This window comes from Tinamus guttatus, unplaced genomic scaffold, assembly GCF_059628265.1.
Source record: "Tinamus guttatus ecotype Peru unplaced genomic scaffold, ASM5962826v1 Tinamus_guttatus_pri_ptg001602l, whole genome shotgun sequence".
Classification (NCBI taxonomy): Eukaryota; Metazoa; Chordata; class Aves; order Tinamiformes; family Tinamidae; genus Tinamus; species Tinamus guttatus.
In genome coordinates this window covers 3,103,523-3,121,544 of record NW_028290136.1, presented here as the reverse complement: position 1 = coordinate 3,121,544, position 18,022 = coordinate 3,103,523, and the positions used below count along the sequence as shown (strand labels likewise).

Sequence of the window (18,022 nt, the reverse complement as noted above, 5' to 3'; positions counted from 1 at the left end):
TTTTTTTTTTTAAAAAAAAAAACATGTATCATTCCATGTTGTCAAATTTTCAGTATAGTGTAATTTTGTCCAATTTTGGAAATACAGGGCTTATCTCAAGTCATTGTCCCTTACCAACAATAAAACCTAATCTCAAATGACTTCCTGTCTCTCAAGAGTAAAATAAACTTTAACTTTTACAGTATATACTAATAGTTAAAATGACTAAAGTACTCTGGGGGCAGGGGGGAAGGGGAAGGAACAGTAAAGTATAATTATTTGATGAAAATTTCTGCTCAATCTATACACAATCTGGATAAAATCTAGAGCAAAAATATCACAGATGAACCATACAGGCTATATTTTTTTCAACATGGGAGGTAGTAATTGTTTCCACCGGTAAGAGAGTTTTGTCAGCGTAACCCAGGCCCTGCAAAAATAATGTAATCCAGTGGATGGGAACTGCTCTGTAGGATATCCATTTTTAGGAGTGACTCTTCCATACATTCTAGACTAAATATGATTTTTCAACCATTATTTCCTTAAATTCTCCTTATTTTTGTAAGATTTTTTACAAGAAAATGTCACGTATTATAAAAAGAGGACTTCATTCCTACTCTGCTAACATCAGTATTCAGAATAATTAAGCGAATTTATATTCAGCTCCATGCTGACTGCAAATATCAAAAATGCTCATTTTTACTAATAAAACACTCATATCCAATAGATTTATGACTAAATACACAGTCTATTTGGACAGCTGGCTTCTACTATCCTACAAACACAGATTCATATCTTTTTATCCTCCACTATTTCTTTAGTTTCCAGCCTTAGAAAGAAAAAGTAGAGCAAAATTTTCCTCACATATACAAACAGAAAAGTACAGAGATGGAAAGAAAAGGGCTCAAAAATAAAGTGAGAGAAAATGAACTGGCTTTTATGGACAAACAGAGCATGACAGAGAAAAAAAAAGAAAAGATAGAGAAAGAAAATCTGGTATTAGGCAAATCAAAAATGAGCTGCCCAATAATTCTCCAATAGGAAGTAAAAAAAAAGGCAAAAGCATCTAACAAAAGTAACAAAAGATTCACAGTAAAAAGAAGACCTTTAAGCAGGAGGGAAGACAGAAGCACAGCAAAGTAGGGTTCTATTAACAACTTTATTCGAAATCTGCTGTTGAATTACTGCTCTTTAAGAACACATTGATATGATTGCTTTCTGTGACTCAACTCAAAACAGCTACCTGTATGTATCCTTCACATTCTGCTGGCTTGTGACTTAACATTTTCAAATATTTCACTTTTCATAACCAAACACTTTCATTAAACCAAAAATGTTGGTCCAGTTTCCATGGACTAAATGTCCTTGATTTCAAATCAGTATCATTTTAATTGCAGACAATCTCTAGACAATCTAGACAATCTCTGGACACAGAATATATATATATATATACATACATATAGATATATATATGTGTATAAAATAATATAATTTGAAAGACAATTTCATAAGCTTTTCTTTACGTCTTGATATTCTTTTGTGACCACATATTCATGTCAGCTGGAAATACAATAACTGTAGAGCCCAGTGTAAGGCTAAGTTATACCTAACATATAAAGGAAGAGGAAAGGTAAGGGTACAAAAGAACGGCTAGGTGGAGAATAGTAACCTGTGCGAATATCCATACACTCAAAAATCATCCTTAGATCTGAATGATCTAAGCTGAATGAGTCATTATTGAAAGAGATGGAGGAAGCACAGGGACCTACTGTTCAACATAAGGCCCCAGCATGAAAAGGTGAGCAGTGTGCCAAAGACCAGCAAAAACAGAGTCAGAGACAACTGATTTTTGCTTCAGCAGCAATAACAGTAATAGCAACACCAGAGTAACCTTTAGAAGTTCTTAAATATTTCAAAAGGATATTGGGGAAATGATGGGTGCAAGAAGAGCAACAAAAGTGAAGTCTGTAGAAAATGTGCTGGAATGGAAGATTTGAGAGATTTCAAATCTATTTTAACTGACTTGAAAGAATTTGTAGTGGAGATAATTGGGGAAAAAAAGTACCATCTACAGGTGCCAGCAAAAAGCAAAGGCTAGACACCGAAGCTAGACAGGTTTAAATTAGGTAGAGGCACATTTTTTTTCAGCAATTAAACACCCTTACCATGAGGTAAAATGGTGGATTAAGTAAAAGATACATGCTTTCCTGCTTAGGTCAAACACAAAATAGAGGAGAGTGACTATATAAAATGCAGAAACCTTATGATTTATAACAGGTCAAACTACCCAGTCCAATGGTATGTTCTGATTTTAAACACTAAGACTAGCCATGAAAGGTGTGAAGCAATTAAACATTTCTGTAAGGAAGAGGAATTTGAATCACGTCAAGACAATCCCAGCCTTCAAACAGATCAGACTGTTGCCATTCAGAAGGCCTTAGAAACTCCAGGTGATATTTTCACCAAGAAGAAGATGGTGGCAAACTTCCCCTCATATATCCTAGCACCTCCACGGGGAGCCCAGGCCCGGCAGCCCCAGCGCAAGCTCTGGCCTCACAAGCGCTGGATGCAGGTGCGAGCTGCAGCACTGCTCACAGAGCAGCGTTTAGGATCACAACTACTCGACAACAGGAGTTTTTAACGACGATCTCAAGACTTACCTGTAATTCGTGAAATGATAAAAACGACCTCTCAGCAAACCGAAGGGCAGCTGTACACCTGAAAGAAATACAGTGGATCAAAACCATGGTAAAGGACTAATGCAGTAAACTAGCTGAGTTTCTGAATTTCACTCAGTTATTTGAAATTAACGCCAATTCAGAGAAATGCTTAAAGCTACATTCCCAGCTATAAAAAAAATCCTTCTGCAAAAGTTTGCTTTCAAACTGTCATCAATATTAGTAAGTTAACACCTCGAGGGGCATTACCATATATCAGTAGATTAAACAACAACATAAATCCAGTACCACAACACAGATGGCCTGACCTCTCATCCACCAGACTCGGCCCATCCAAACAACTCACCAGCCCATGGCTGGCTCTCCGGCCCTGGTTCCCTAAAGGCCACAGGAAACAAAGGCAGGGAACAAAGGCAGGTAACATAAATGGTTTTACTCCCCTCATCTTCTTTCTTGTACCCCTTGCGTTGCCTTGTCATGTTACCAAGATTGCGGCGATCATTTGCTGGATGATGTTAAACCATGTGTTGAGTCATGTGTGCAAAGAGAGTCAAATGCTTTTACAAGTTTTTGCAGCATGAAGATACACCAAGATCCAAAGCAATATTTATTTTGGTACATGGACAGCTTATTTACCACCTCCTCTCTCAGCAATAACTCTAGAAGTTAGCACAAACTAACTTCAGCTAGAACAATGAACAATGAAATATAGGAAAAAATGGGTTGGAAAGGACCTCTGCAGATCACCTAGTGCAGCCTCCTGCTCTAGCATGGACTTCCAAGTCAGATGAGGCTGCCCGGGGTCTTGTCCAGCTCCATTCCGAATCTCCCCAGGGAAAGGGAACCCACAAAGTTTCCCAGTGACCTCTCGCAGTGCTTGACCACCCCCATGAAATTCCTACCATGTAACTGGAATTTGTCGTGCTGCAACTTGAGACCATTGCCCTTTCTCCTTTACTAAGCACCTCCATAAGGAGCTTAGCTCCAAACTTTCCAAAATGCTAACATGGGCAGAGAATTCCGGACTTCACAGCTGGGTCTCCCTGCTTCTCCAGGCTTATGAAGTGCAGGTCCCTTAGGCACCTCCTTGGATGCTGCAGGCTACCGTCCACTAACCCTCCGAGCGGCCCTTCCCTCACTGCTATCCCAGCGAGCTAAAACTGGACATCGTATTGCAGGGCCAAGTAAAGGAACACTGAAATACAGCTAGAGCAAATACAGTAGAAGACAGGAATGTAGAAATGTTAAGAAAAGCTTTGAAAAGCATATACATAACTAAGCTTTATTTACAAAAGTGCTAAGCTCTGTTAACCTAAACTGTCAACCAATTTCTTTTTCTTAGACTTCTTTTTCTTAGACTTCTTAGAAATACCTACAAATTCTTTTTCTTTTTTTTTCTCTGTGTAGATCAATTGGAATTTATATTTCCTTGCACGCACAAAACCAGTATGTTTGTTCGCATTGATACTAACATCCGAACAGACTACTCATAGCAAACACAAACCTGTGTTGTTTAGAAGCAGAATTTACTCCGAAATAATCACATTTTTAATAGAATAAATATAATACTAGACGAAAATGCCTACAGCAAATGCCCTCTTCTGTTTAGTGCAATAAGCAATCCTCTGATCTCTTAACAGGTCTCATACTGTGTCTTCCTTTCCTTGCTAGGAAGTTTTCCAGCAAATGGGGTAAGTTAGTAAATTGTTACATCCAGCAAAAGAATGGGATTTTTAAACAGGGAACGTTACAGGTTCTGGAAGCTCCATTAGTATTAATTACAGGTTTAAAGAAGCAGGAGCACAGCAGATTCACACTGATAGCCTAGGCCTGTCTACCGCGTAATTCCTGTCCCTTCAGCAGGGGCAGCCCCGCACACACGCGCCCTCCCAGGACCCCAGCAGTGCGATATCGAGTTCAGGCTCCTGCCATGAGAGACAACTGTGCTGCACGCTCCCTCTCCGAAAGGCATCATCTTCTACCTTGGAAACAGTAAGAACTGTGCGGAAAGGATGCAGAGAAACCAAAGCCAACCACCTTGACAGAAGGCTTTTCCTGAATGCTACTGACTTGATGGCTAGAAGCCTTCCTCCAACTTCCAGTCTGATTTTCCCCCAGGTGCTCCTGTCCCAGCACTGTTAATCAGCTTAAATAACAGTTCTCACCCTCCAGTGTCTGCACTGATCCCTTCCCCTCAATGTAAGAATCCATGTGTTTTCTCTTGGCCTTTATTTTATAAAGTAAATGTCAAGTTTTAGTCTCCTTGCAATTATCTCTTCTTTCCCTGCTCATCTTAGTAGCCTTTTTCTATGTTTCTTCCAACTAAGTTGATGCTTTCTAGATGCTAGACAGCATTCCTGGTGAGGTCACTGCAGTGCCTCATAAAAAGACATTCATAATTTTCTTTCACTGTCTGAACAATCCAACTTGATACATTTTAAAATGACATAAACCTACCTTTATAAACACTGGTGCCTCAATCTTTTCCGCTGAAATTCATCATACCTAGTTTTAAGCAGCGCCTTTGAGCTAGTCACCGTATGCTGTTTAGGATGGAGACACTGCATCAGCTAAACAGCTCATTTTGTGGTTTATCAGTATAATCATTTCCTTCACATTCTTTTTAAATCACAAGATAACAGCTAATAGCAGAACTAATCAGACCAATTGACATAATTTTGTTTTGTACTTTAGGCTTCTATCCTGTGTCTATTCCTCCTTACCTCAAAGTTTTTGATTTCCCTTATCTTTTCTGAATTAACAGTCCTTTTCAACTGCATACTGAAAATGCACCTATAAAACCCCCCCACGAATTAGAGGCAGTACAATTTCCCCTCAAGAGTCAAGTGCTTGTGTAATGAAGTGACAAGATTACATTTTGACAATTGATACTCAGGACTAGAACATGAGAAAGAGCAATGGTATTTTACAAAATCTGGCTGTGGTAACATTCAGAAGTGGAAAAAATGTACCAAGTTTTGATCAAGCTCCCTCCTCGTAAATCAAGGATGTAGAAATTGAGAGGTAAGTAGGATGGTAGGAAAATAAAAATGGAGATCAGAAACTGTATCTTGCTGTTTAGTGATCTATATTAAATCTTCTTAACTGGTACAAATACGCATTCCTGACAGCATCATCTCCTACGGAACAATCATAGAACTTTGCTTTATGAAGAAAAAGTTGAAATCAGTAGGAAATCAATACTCTCCCCCATGCCTTAGCCAAATCGATGCTGTTACAATATCACATGATCTCACAGTGGATTAATACTTACAAACTGACAGATGCTGAATCGTAGGGATCTACAAGAAGTCCTTCAAAGTATTATAGGAATAGAGACAGATATAAATGCAACTACTATATAAGTGTTGCTTTGCTTTGTGAGAGAAGTATTAGTATGGATAAACTGGTTTATCCCACAGGCTTTGCAGTATCTAACAGGCTAGAAAAAATACCTCAGGAGTTTTCATTTTGGTCATTATTTACTCCTAAAAGTGTTCTTCACATTTCAGTAATCCTGTCTGCATGCAAGCACTTAATACTTCATGTGACACCAGCACTTGGACAAAACTGGCTGTTTGGAGATGGAACATGGGGATATCTAAGGAAAGTTTCCACCCAAACTATCAGACCAAGCTAAATAGGAAGCATTTTACAGACTATTCAGAAGATCTTTGAAGATATAATCATGCACTGAACTGAAACTGAGTTATTTAGCATAGCAGAAGCCATTCAGCATAATTTTCATCCTACTTGGTAACCCTGGTAAATGAAATCACCAAAAAACTTCGGTTTCCTGCACCACACCACTACAAGGATTAACTGCCAGATAATTCAGGCTGAAATTCAGGCTGAAATTCCAAATCAGAGACAAAAGGACTATGAACAGATACCGAAGGAAAGAGGCAGCGAAATTCCTATTCAAAAATATGGGGAGTACGAGGGAAAGCAGATGGGCACCCATGTGCACCTATCCCTAAAACGCATGTCCTCTTGCTGCTGTCTGAGCAAAACCACTGTGATAGACGGACTATTAGTCTGGCCTCCAGAAAAACATTTATTATCTTCTTGAATTATCTTGTTCTATGCATAAAGGAAGGGAAGGTTTCAGTATCACCTTGCCAAAACTCGGATTTCAATAAAGACAGGCATTCATTCTATTTCATGAATCACAATAAACGGAGGTAAAACATCTTTGTTTAAAATGAGGACTCAAACACTGCAGTCTAAAAATGAGATCATGTAAAAGTCAGAACTACCGAGCGAAGGAATACTATTAAAGTTGTCGCTTAGCACCCATTCAAACCCAGAATCCCAGTCACAGCAGGATCAAAGGTATGTTAGTTCACAGAAATATGAAAGATTCCTTGCACAGTCTAATTTCAGATTTTTTTTATGTTAAACTACAAGTCATTGTGTCCCTTATAAACCAAAAATGACCTAACTTTCTAATTTCTAGGAAAAAAATCTATTTTCTTAGGCCTAAGCTCTTATAAACATGTCCTTGATGGTGATATTTGTTAAGGATATGCTGACCTTTTCAATTTTTTTTTTCAAATGACTGTTTCAATTTTGCATTCTGCTGAGTATTCTTTCACACGCTACTAAATGCAAACAGCATTTTGCCCTAGTTTGCAAGGTTCTTTTTTCATGAGCACAGAAATATGACAAGGTTTTCGTAGAATTCTTTCTTGCCAATAATGTTAAACTTCCAGAGCTGTTAAGATACAAACATGGGAGAAATTTCTACCCTAAAAGCTAAAACAGTACGCAATAAGTTTGTTAGAGTTGTAGCTGTAAAAAAATCACCAACATTTATTCTGGGAACTCCCTGCCATGAATATCTCTTTGAAATAAATCAAAAAGTAGTCACTTTCCAGGCAGCATGATGTTTTAACACCAAACCAACCACAGCTTAAAATCACTGCGGTCCCTCTTAAGTCCTGTTTAGTTTCTGATACCATTGTTCCGCAGTGCACAAGAAGCAACAAATGGTGAGTAGATGCCACATCTTACATGATGTGACACTCTCCTGAAAACATGACACAGGGAAAAAATAAACCAGAACCATTTTAGAAACATTTCTTTCTTTACATTAGAGTGATGCACCTTCTGGTTGTTTCATGTGATCTCATCAAAAAAACAGCTCTAAACAGAAATCATTTCTTCCATGGCATCATAGCAGAAAGATCATGACCCACACTTAGTCAGGGTCTATAGAAGAATGAAGCCCTTCTTGCTGTTGTTCTGCATCTGTCTGTTAAAAGAAATACTGTTATTTTGGTTTAACATTATTTCAGGTATGCTAAAACTTTCCGTCTATGTGGTGGTGATTATAGACCAAGAACAAGATGGATTTCATTTATTTTGTATATTAATCTGAAGTTTGTGCAGTTAAGCATTCCCAAGTTTAGAATAAAGCAAATCTGCACACAGTATCTAAAGCAGATAATCCCAACTGTCATTAGTTTAACTCAACTCTGGGGTACCTTGTTTTTGAGTGGAAAAGGCTAAAAACTGTAACATACTACTAAAAAACAACCAAGATAGTTGTAGTCTTTTATGATTCTCTGCTAAATCTCCAAGTCCTCATTCTCCACTGACAACTCCACAGGCAAGCTTGAATATTAAAGAAATATTTAAGGAAATATAGAAAATGATGATCCTGGAGAAGCAAACCAAAGCATTTTTGGTGAGGTCTGAAGTAGGCTTCACATTTAAGAACCCTGAGTAAAAAAGTGAGCTTTTCATTTGAATTTCAGGTCTCTATAGTTCCTCTGGTATCACCAGACAAGCTAAAATCGCAACTTCAGGGTTTTTTTTGTTTTGTTTTGTTTGTTTTTTTTTGCTTTTTTTCCTTTATCCAGTAGATTCTTAGGACACTCATCATGATCAACTCCTGTCTTTGAAATGATGAGTTAAGGCATTGTTGGTTATCATAAAAAAGTGCCACCGTACAAATTGCTTAAAGATGGTACTAAACTGTGGAACCATCACTGCACCGAGTCACCAAGCGAAGAGTCTCTTTAGGGTTTCTCCTTTGTTTCAGTTCAGTAAGCTATGATATAACTAATATATTTTTTTTTGAAAGAGGCTTAGATGAATGCCTCAAATTAAGAGCTTTGGTAAAATAAATGTCTGTTATAAAACCTTTTTTTTCCCAACTGTTCAGGTTTTCATAGGCCAGATGTTCCCCACTGGTTAACATATATCAACAGATCTCCACAATTCTTTGTCCTTCTGAAGGGAATGTAGGTCGGAGTAAGGAAATAAGAAAGGAAGAAAGGGTGGGTGAACCATTTTCTGATAGGACTGGTACTTTTCTTAACTACACTAATACATTCAGCTAAAATTCCTCTAAAATACAATGGTAGACACGTTTATTGTGTCATCATGTACGATGTTATTAAATCTTTGCCCACCTCTCATGACAACAAAGGAGTTAGTTCTGCAGACAACGGGGGAAGTTGGCATGAACTATACTGAATATGGAGAAAATTGAACCGGATAATCCTTGCTGGGCAAATCACAGAAATCACAACATCACGGATGCACCTGCAGTACCAAAAAACAAAACAAAAAAACAAAACAAAACAAAAACAGAACAAAACTCCTTTCCTCTGTTCTCAGAACGAGCGTTGCAGCTCCCATGTTTAGAGACTATAATTTGGCTTTTCTTTCAGAGCAAAGTTTAGAAGACTGTGTTTCTTCTTGGCCTTCGGAGCCTTGGTATTTGAGAAGGGAAACAGTAAGTTTAGATGACTCCTCATCTAAGGCAATGGCTCAAAGGGCAAAAGTAAAGGGAAGTATCAGTGTAATGGTCACCACTAGCTTTAACAGAATAAACCACCTCCAACTGCAGCCTGAACTTTATCTTGAATAAAACCTTTGCTTAAATAAAGAAGTTCACTAGGTGCAAAGTTGGCGTGTAACTCAAGCAACAGCGCAAGATAACTCAATGATTTTTTGACACTTCAACATCAGAAGCACAAAGAGAACCAGAGGTGAGCAACATATCAACACACAAACAAAACTCACCCCACAACACTAAAAATAAACTTACAGGTTTCAATCATATTTTCATTGCTAATAGAGAGTCACTTTTCTATTCCTCCTTCATTAAAGGAGAAAACTAATTATTCCAAGAAATGGTCATGAATATAATTAAGATCAGATCCTCCCCTTGGTACACTGTGCAGACTGCTGTGAATCTAGAGATGACTTTTTTTTTTATCAATTACATTAAAATGAACAAGAGGGAGGCCTTTTAAAAAAAAATATTTCCAGGAGCAAAATTTTTTTTTTGATTGGAACTCATCAGATTATTTGTATGGGGAGAAGTTATTGCTGCAATTGCATTGTGGAATTTCAAACCACAATTCAATACCAAATAAAACAGAACTGTTCTCTGCACTGCTTATGCCACACATGTAAGATGAAGTACTCGATCTTTTAATTTATTGCTGAAGATAATACACATAAAAATTAAGAAAATCTCACGTAGTCTATATAAAGCTAAAGCATGACAATACTGCACATTGCATTAATTTCTACACTGCAGACATTATGTGAACATGTTTGTCATCATTAGCATGTATCCCTAGTTCAGCAGGATACCAAAATGTCATATTGTGTGCAAAAGTCATCACAAAAGACCGTCAAATAGATTTTTCTCTTAGGCTAATGGGAGTAGTTAATGGACCTTCTGGAAAAAAAGGTACAATTTGAAATTACGTCTAAGATTATCTGAAAATTGAATTAATATGCAGGATATAAAATACCCAATGAATCCAGATCATAAGTATTTTAAGATAATGTGCATTCTGCTTTTGCTATTAATATTAGATCATTTACACTGTATATGGATATTGTCCTATGCATTTTCTTTTTTCCTTTTTTTTTTTTTGGTTAATTTTGATTTGGGGAGCTCAAAGACTTTTTTTTTTTTTCAGAAAGTCCAGCACTATTTAGAGAACTTATATTTGCTTCACATCTACAACATTATTTCAGATAAGCAGTCTCCAAAATAAAGTTAAATAAAACCATTCTATAACTTATTAGAATTTCAGAATACATGCTGAGAAGCTACACTGCCTGATACAATCATAAATACTAATAACTTTTATAACATAGTAACACAAATTCTGTGAAGTACCACTTTAGTCATTAAACAACATCAAAAATAATTATGGGGGGGACGGAAATAATTATTAACGTTACTCAAACTTAAAACTCTGTTCAAGTTCTCCAGATTTTTTAGACCCTTCAATTTCAACAGGAATACATGGAATAAGATTAGTCTTGTACAAATACTAAGTATACAAATGCTGTAACTGGCAGTAGAACCGAACAACCCACAAGGTACAAACCGGAAGCCTCAAGCAGACCTAAACCAATATTTTAACTGTAAAATCCCAACAAATAAAATGATTCATCAGAACTCCCAAACTACCACAAACAGTTAAAATTCCCCAGAACAGGTTTAATGAGAACGATTAATAAAACAGGTACACATACGTTAGATCCAATCCACTATGCATTTTAATTTTTCAAGAGGAAATACAATACACTGCAGTTCAAGAAGCAACAAAGCAAAAAGAAACAAAGTACAAACATAACGATTCTGCAAGGTTAATGGTTACACCACGGGTTCAAATCCTCTGATCCCATTTCCGCCACCTACAGCCTGCGGAGAATTTTTTCTCCCTGAAAAAGGTGAGACTCTCACACAAGACTGACTTCTGTCTGCTCTTTTCTATTGTCTTGCCCAGGAGTGAGAATCCCCTGGGTGAATGCTGTGGAGCAAAGAAAAACGAAAAATACTTGGCAAAATATTGGGACAAAAAAAAAAGAGAGAGAGAGAAAAAAAAGTTTTTGCGTAAAAACAGAAATTTGTGACTTTCATGCCCTGTCAGACTTATGATAATCTGCACTTGGAAAGAAAAGCAAAATCTTATTTCAAATGGCACTTGCTGAAGCTGTGCTCACAAAAGGATTTGTGGCCCTGTCACGAAAAAACATTGACCCTTGACCTTTTTTCAGGTCGGAGAAGAACAGCCAGAATCGTGTGCATCAAGCGCACGTCTGCGCTGCACAAACACCCTGACACTCTCCCAGTCGGTTTCGTATGCCGCAGAACAAAACGGACGAACGAAAAGCCCCAGCGCAGAGGAGCGCAGGGCGGCATGCGGGACGCGGGCAGGGCGCGCGCGGGCTCCCCGCCGGTCACGTGACCGGCCGCGCCGCGCGCCATGTGCGGCGCGGGGCCGCGCGGTGCCGGGGCGCGGGGGCCTGGGAACGGGCGCTCGGCGGGGCCGCGGGCCCATAGCCGGCCGGTCTCCATGGCAGCAGCGGCGTGTCCGCGCTCAGCCCCGCTTACCTCCGCGCGGCCGCGAGCTGCTCCCTATTGTGCAGGGGGGGACGCCTCGGCTTGTCTCCGTCGTGACCGAACTTGCCTCTTCTTCAAAGGGCACCATGGTGCAGGTCATCGGTCTAGACTGTTTGCACGGTCCAGAGAGCAGCCTTGATGTAACCCTTGCTCCGTGCGTGCCACGCCGCCCGCCGCGCGGCTGCAGACTGTAGGGGGACATCGGGGAGCTGTATTTGAAAAGAAGTCCGTCCGATTTTGCCATTGTGCCTTTTCAGTCATCGATCGAATGAATATCGAACCTTCTGTCGTTGCATGTGTGAAATAGATAGCTTAGCAAGCACTTTTGTGCCCAAACCTGTGCAGTGGGCCAAACTGCTCTCCTTTATTCGCAAGTTGTTGTTTCTTGCAATATAGCGATTTCTTAGGGACCTTAATGGACTGTGTCATAACGTTAGAGCAGCCTCTTGACAGACCGTTTCTTCCCCGTAACCTGCTTAAGGCTTTAGTTTATTTTTACTCTTTTTAAAGGTGCATTTGCTTTCAGCCATTCCCACTTGAACACGGGTCCTCTTGGAAGCGTCCGAAAGGCCTCGCTCGAGCACCCCGTGTTTCAAAGCAAAATACCGAGGGCAGGGTGGCTACCGTAGGGTTTAAAAAAATAACACGGGGGGAGAAGGTGAACTTGGAAAGCTCTCAGGGGAAACTCGGAAAGGAAAAATCCAGCAAATGAGGGTTGCTTTAAAAAAATAAAAAATAAAAGAGAAATCAGTAAGGAGAGACAGGTATTAGAAAAGATCTCATAGAGGTGGCTAACACCTAAGAGGACCTCGTCTCCTTTCTTTCCTCGACACCCCGAGACAGTAATTTTGGAAAATTAACATCTGATAATATGGGAGCACTAAAATATTCCTTATTCCTCTGTACCATGGTACAAGTATTTGCAGTCTTCAGTGGACAGCTGTACCTAAATTCAGATTTATTTAATTAAAAATATGCTTGAACCATACCAAAATTTATGAAGATTATGCTAAACCACTGAGAAAATGTAGCTTAAGTGTTCATCCTGGGAGCCCAGCAAAACTCTAAGAATTTCAGAGGGTAAAACAAAGGAAAAAAAAAGGCTCTAACAACTTAGAATAAACAGACAGAAATGCAGTTAACACGTAAAATGCCGTATTCCTGAAACCAGTCGGTAAGCAAGTCCTCACTCTTCCTTTAAGAGAGTGGCGCACTCTGAGCGCTGACTGTCAAAAAACAACAGCCTCGTGACAGCCATCAGCACCGACTTGTCTCAAACGCCTGCCTCTGCTCTGCCCTAAATGAAATCCACATCGCATCAAAAAACGGCTTAGTTATTCTTCAGGGTGCCTGTATATGACATCAGTGTGTGTGTGTGTATACATATATATATATATATATATTTTTTTTTCTGAGACACCGCTATCTCCCACTTGAAGGCATACCTATTTTCTCTAATTGCCGCAGGCGAAGGGGAGGTGCACTAAAGAATAAAGAAGGTTATTGTGACAGATGAAACATAACTCACGAGTACTCCTTTCACGCAGCCTTAAGTAGCAGAGGATTACTCCGAGGCGAATTTTGGGGGAGTAGGTAGGATCTGCTTTAATGACACGAGGACAGGCCACGAGCTGAAGGGCAATGCAAACCAATTATGCTTTTGCTGAATGTTTAGGGGCTTCTGTTCCCGACTTTTCCCCCCCACCCTCCCTCCCTCTTCTCTGGAAGTAGAAGAAATGTTAACGTGAAGAGGGTCTGAAGAGACATGGGGAAAAAGTAAGATATGCCGAGAAATAAAAGTTGGGATTTTCTGGAATGGATCATAATAAATGATTGCTCTGTATTTCCGCTTCGTGACACTTAAATGAAATAAGATCATGCCATTTCTACAGTAAATATGCGCTGCGAAAGTAGGTAAACTGATTTTGATGCACTTATTGAACTTGCATTGCTTCAGAGAGATTCATACTTGGCTCTTCTAAAACTGCTGTATGTTATCAAGCTTAGATGTAGATATGTGTGCCAGTAAAATAACTTGCTGCTGAGCATGTGTGCACTGCTTTTCTGAGTCACTGTTTTAATATTTAAACAGTAAATAGGTAAGCTTGCATGTATATTTGACACGTTTTTTTCTGTAGGATGCGCTTCTGAAGGGCTTGCTTAGCATAAATTACTGTCTCAGATTTTGAAAGAATTTCTTTTTACTGCTTCAATTTTTATATATCATTTTTTTTGTAATCTAACACTGCATTCAGAATATCTCAGCATGTGTAGAGAGATCAGCTGCAAAAATTCTTAAGTCACCTGAAAAAGGAGTAAATAGTACCTCATTTTGTCTATGGCTAATGTGTTAGCTTAGATTAATGACTTTTGTAGCAATAAGTAACTTTTTTAAAAAATCTATTTTAATACAAATCTTAATAAAGTAGACATGGATCATCTCAAAGAATATTACCATGCCTTCTGTATGATTTAGTATGCAAAACAAATCCATCTTTAAATATATTCTTCTGAATGTGTTTTAGGTTTATCTTCTTTGACAAATGACAAAGCAAATATATATATATTTATATTTTTTATGTATGTGTTTTATATATATATGTGTGTGTATATATATATATATATATATCAAACCATGAATATGAGTTTGGTTTCATAGATTTTGGACATTATTTATTACAAAAAATATTGCTTATTCGTTGGAGATAATAAAACTATGTCCCACCTGAAAATAAAATATTACTAGAGATTAGTTTAAAACTTTCAGATTTCAGGGGTGAAATATAATATAAGGATTAATTGGAGCAGACTCTCTGTTATTCAACTGCTGCTATATAGATATATCAAACCAACTAAGACAATTAACATCTTGACACCAAAGCCTACATAAATAAATGACAAGGAAACTGGATAAGAATATGCATGTGAAAAAGCTATGCAAATTAAATTTTCTAAATCAAAGAGAACACTGAAGGTTTTTTTTTCAGGCCGTGTTATCGAACTGTTCTCTCATATAATATGATTTCATGCCATTCTTAAAACTAACCATAAAAATAACATAAGTACTGCAGAAACAATACGACTGAATAGCTAGATTTGGACTAAGAAGCAGCATGAGCTAAGCACATCTCTGTACTTAAAAGAATAGACAGAAAAAATAACAAAATACAAAAAGAAAACTGCCAGAATTAAAGCATACATTTTAATATTTTAATCTGCAACTGAAGCAGCAGCCAAAAGACCATTCTAACCAACTGACAAACAGCAACAAACAACAGCTCTTGAGTCAAAATATTTGTTAGGGTGTCATGTCAATGTACAGGCTAGCATATGTGCTACGGAGAAATTATTCTATTTTCTTCAGCTGAATAAAGTAGCAACAATGAACATAAAGATTTATAAATAAATACAGAAGTCAGAACGTTTCTCTCAAATCATACAACAATTTAATTGCCATTGATCACTTAACGTTATACTTAAAAGTGTCAAATGCAAGTTGTTTTTACTCTTGTGACAATTTTGATCCAAATATTGTTACCACATCACTCTGTACTTGTCATCCATTGTAAAGTTTCTGAACATATACTGAACTGAATATATTCTTCAGTATTTAAGGAGTCAAGTGGCATTTTTGCCACATCGAATGACATTAAACAATATGCCTGCTGCTAACAAACTGTGAAACAATATATATTTTCGATGTATTGTTATTGGTAGCCTGGTTATGGTCTCTTCAAAAAGAGCTTGAAATAGAATTTACTATGGATGCTGTGGCACATAATAAACCTTTCAGAAAAACTGCAGATGGGGGTGTCAGGAAAAAGGAATCTCAGATGATGCCGGCATGTAACAAACAAAAGAAATGTACACATCTAATCATAAGCGATGAATTAATACTGAATACTGCGAGCACCCGTATCTCTTACAAATATAAAAATAGTAGTTGGATGCATTACTTTAATTCTTTCCATAAAACAAACACCAGACTAGCTGAACATCTATCAAATTCACTCCATTATTTTAAACTACTGGTATTGAGTTTTATCTAAAAGCGGAGAATGAAGAAAAGAAAGAGCTCAGCCCACCCCTCACCCCCGACCCCCGCAAAGAGCTTTGATTTTAGGCAAATCTCAGTTTGCAGGTATGGTTGTCTCACTACTTACTCCATAAAGATTAAAAAAAAAAAAAAAAGAAAAGGAAAAAAAGAAAGAGTGAGTGAATTTAAGATTTGCAATATTGGGGGAGCTCCAAAGAATGCAGCAGCTCAGGAGACAGCCCTGGGAATGCAGGAAGCCCCGGGCTTTGATTCTGCGCGACAAGCTGGATAGGAGTCAAAGCTGCCACATGCGGTGTGAAAAAATGCCACCCCGGTGCGAACAAAGGGTTTAAAATGGAGTCAAGGAGCGTGCAAGCTCAATGTCTGAGCTCTTCCTGCGGATCGCGCGGCCGCAACCCGCAGGATATCAAGTGGGCTGGGAAGAATGGGGCGCGCTGGGAAGCGGCAGCCCCGGCAAGCGGCGGCGGCCCCGGCTCTGGCTTGGGCGGCAGCCCGGAGCACGGCCCGGCCTCGCCGAGCAGCAGCGACGTGGCCGGCCAGAGCCGAGCGCCACGGCTCGCACCGAGCCCCGGCGGCATCGCCCTGCGGCAGCCCTCCCCGATGGGGCTCCGAACCACAAGCTCGCACGTCGCAAAAACGCGGGGATAAACGCTGCTCATAAACACCCCCAGGATCTTCTACTGAGGTGGCGGCTGCAATGGCACAACCCTCTGTTGTGCTCCACGCACGTAATTTTTTCAAGAAGTTTTAAAATATTCACACAGGAAGAAGGATGCACCTGATTTAAATCAACAGCTGTGCTCCTTTCATCGCAACATCAAGCTATGAATCTGCATATCCAGCCCAGAAAGCACGAGCTTTCAGAAACAGGCTACGGAAGCATGCAGGGGCAACTCCAAAATGTACGGGTCGTGCACTGGCAGAGATGCTAGGCTCACAACATTTAACACGGAAGGTATGGAAAATCAGACATACTCTAAGCAGATAAAAGAGCAAAACAGGTCGAATAAATAATGTTAAGGAAAATAATTAAATGCATTTCAGAAAATACACAAACAGAAAAAGGGCAGGTCCTCTAAGAGAAGATGCAGTCCATTTCCTAGAATTCTTTAACGAAAACAACTTTACAGTCCAAGAAAGCAGGACCATGAAACTCAAAAAGCAGTAAATTTTCTAAGAAACAAAGAATCTGTCAGATTTGCTATATTACATTTACATTTTTTATTAAGGATTAGGTCAAAAGCCACTGATTTTTAGTTTATGAATGCAGGTCAAGACAAGAACATTTTTCTATTTACTCTGTGTAACTCGGGATAGAAATCAATCTGCTACTTTCATTACAACCGCACAATCAATTCCATTTAAAGTACAATGCAACAGCCAAGTCCAAGGACAATATGGATCGCTGAAAATCCTTCATAACATCTACAGAATCTATTCAGTAAGACTGGGACATTTTTTCCTCCTTATTAGCATGCAACAAGCTTTCACAAACAAACTGATCCTGCTTTCTCCATAAAACAGAAATAAGCATACACTAATTTACTGATACAAGCACTGATGCTTCAGCATTGCCCTTCGGTAAATAATACAAATCATCCAGGAAAGAACCATTTTATGGAGGAAACTAAGTCATATCAAGTCACAATGATTTCTACTGCTGCAATAAGGCAGGATTACATATACATGCAGACACACATGACAAATGTAGATAGGATGGTGCATTCAAGCAGTCTTCCTTAAAACAGCATATTTTATCAAACAAAAAACATTCCTAAATATGCCCCCCTCATGTTCTTATTCCCCATAATGCTGTTCTGAGGTTCCTGAGGGACACAAAGCCAAGGTATTTAAAAACTGCAAAATATTATCAACACTCAAAGACCCTGAACACTCAAAGACTTTAGTGTAAGCAGTTAG

General features: G+C 38.8%; 1 long non-coding RNA gene across 1 annotated transcript in view; it reads right to left on the bottom strand.

Annotated features, from left to right (window-relative positions):
* Positions 1–18,022, bottom strand: part of LOC148590197 (uncharacterized) — a 272,918-nt gene that overhangs the window by 130,053 nt on the left and 124,843 nt on the right. Inside the window, exon 3 of the long non-coding RNA XR_015914345.1 lies at positions 2,640–2,697. This is a non-coding gene — a long non-coding RNA (uncharacterized LOC148590197). The remainder of the gene's footprint in view (positions 1–2,639; positions 2,698–18,022) is intronic.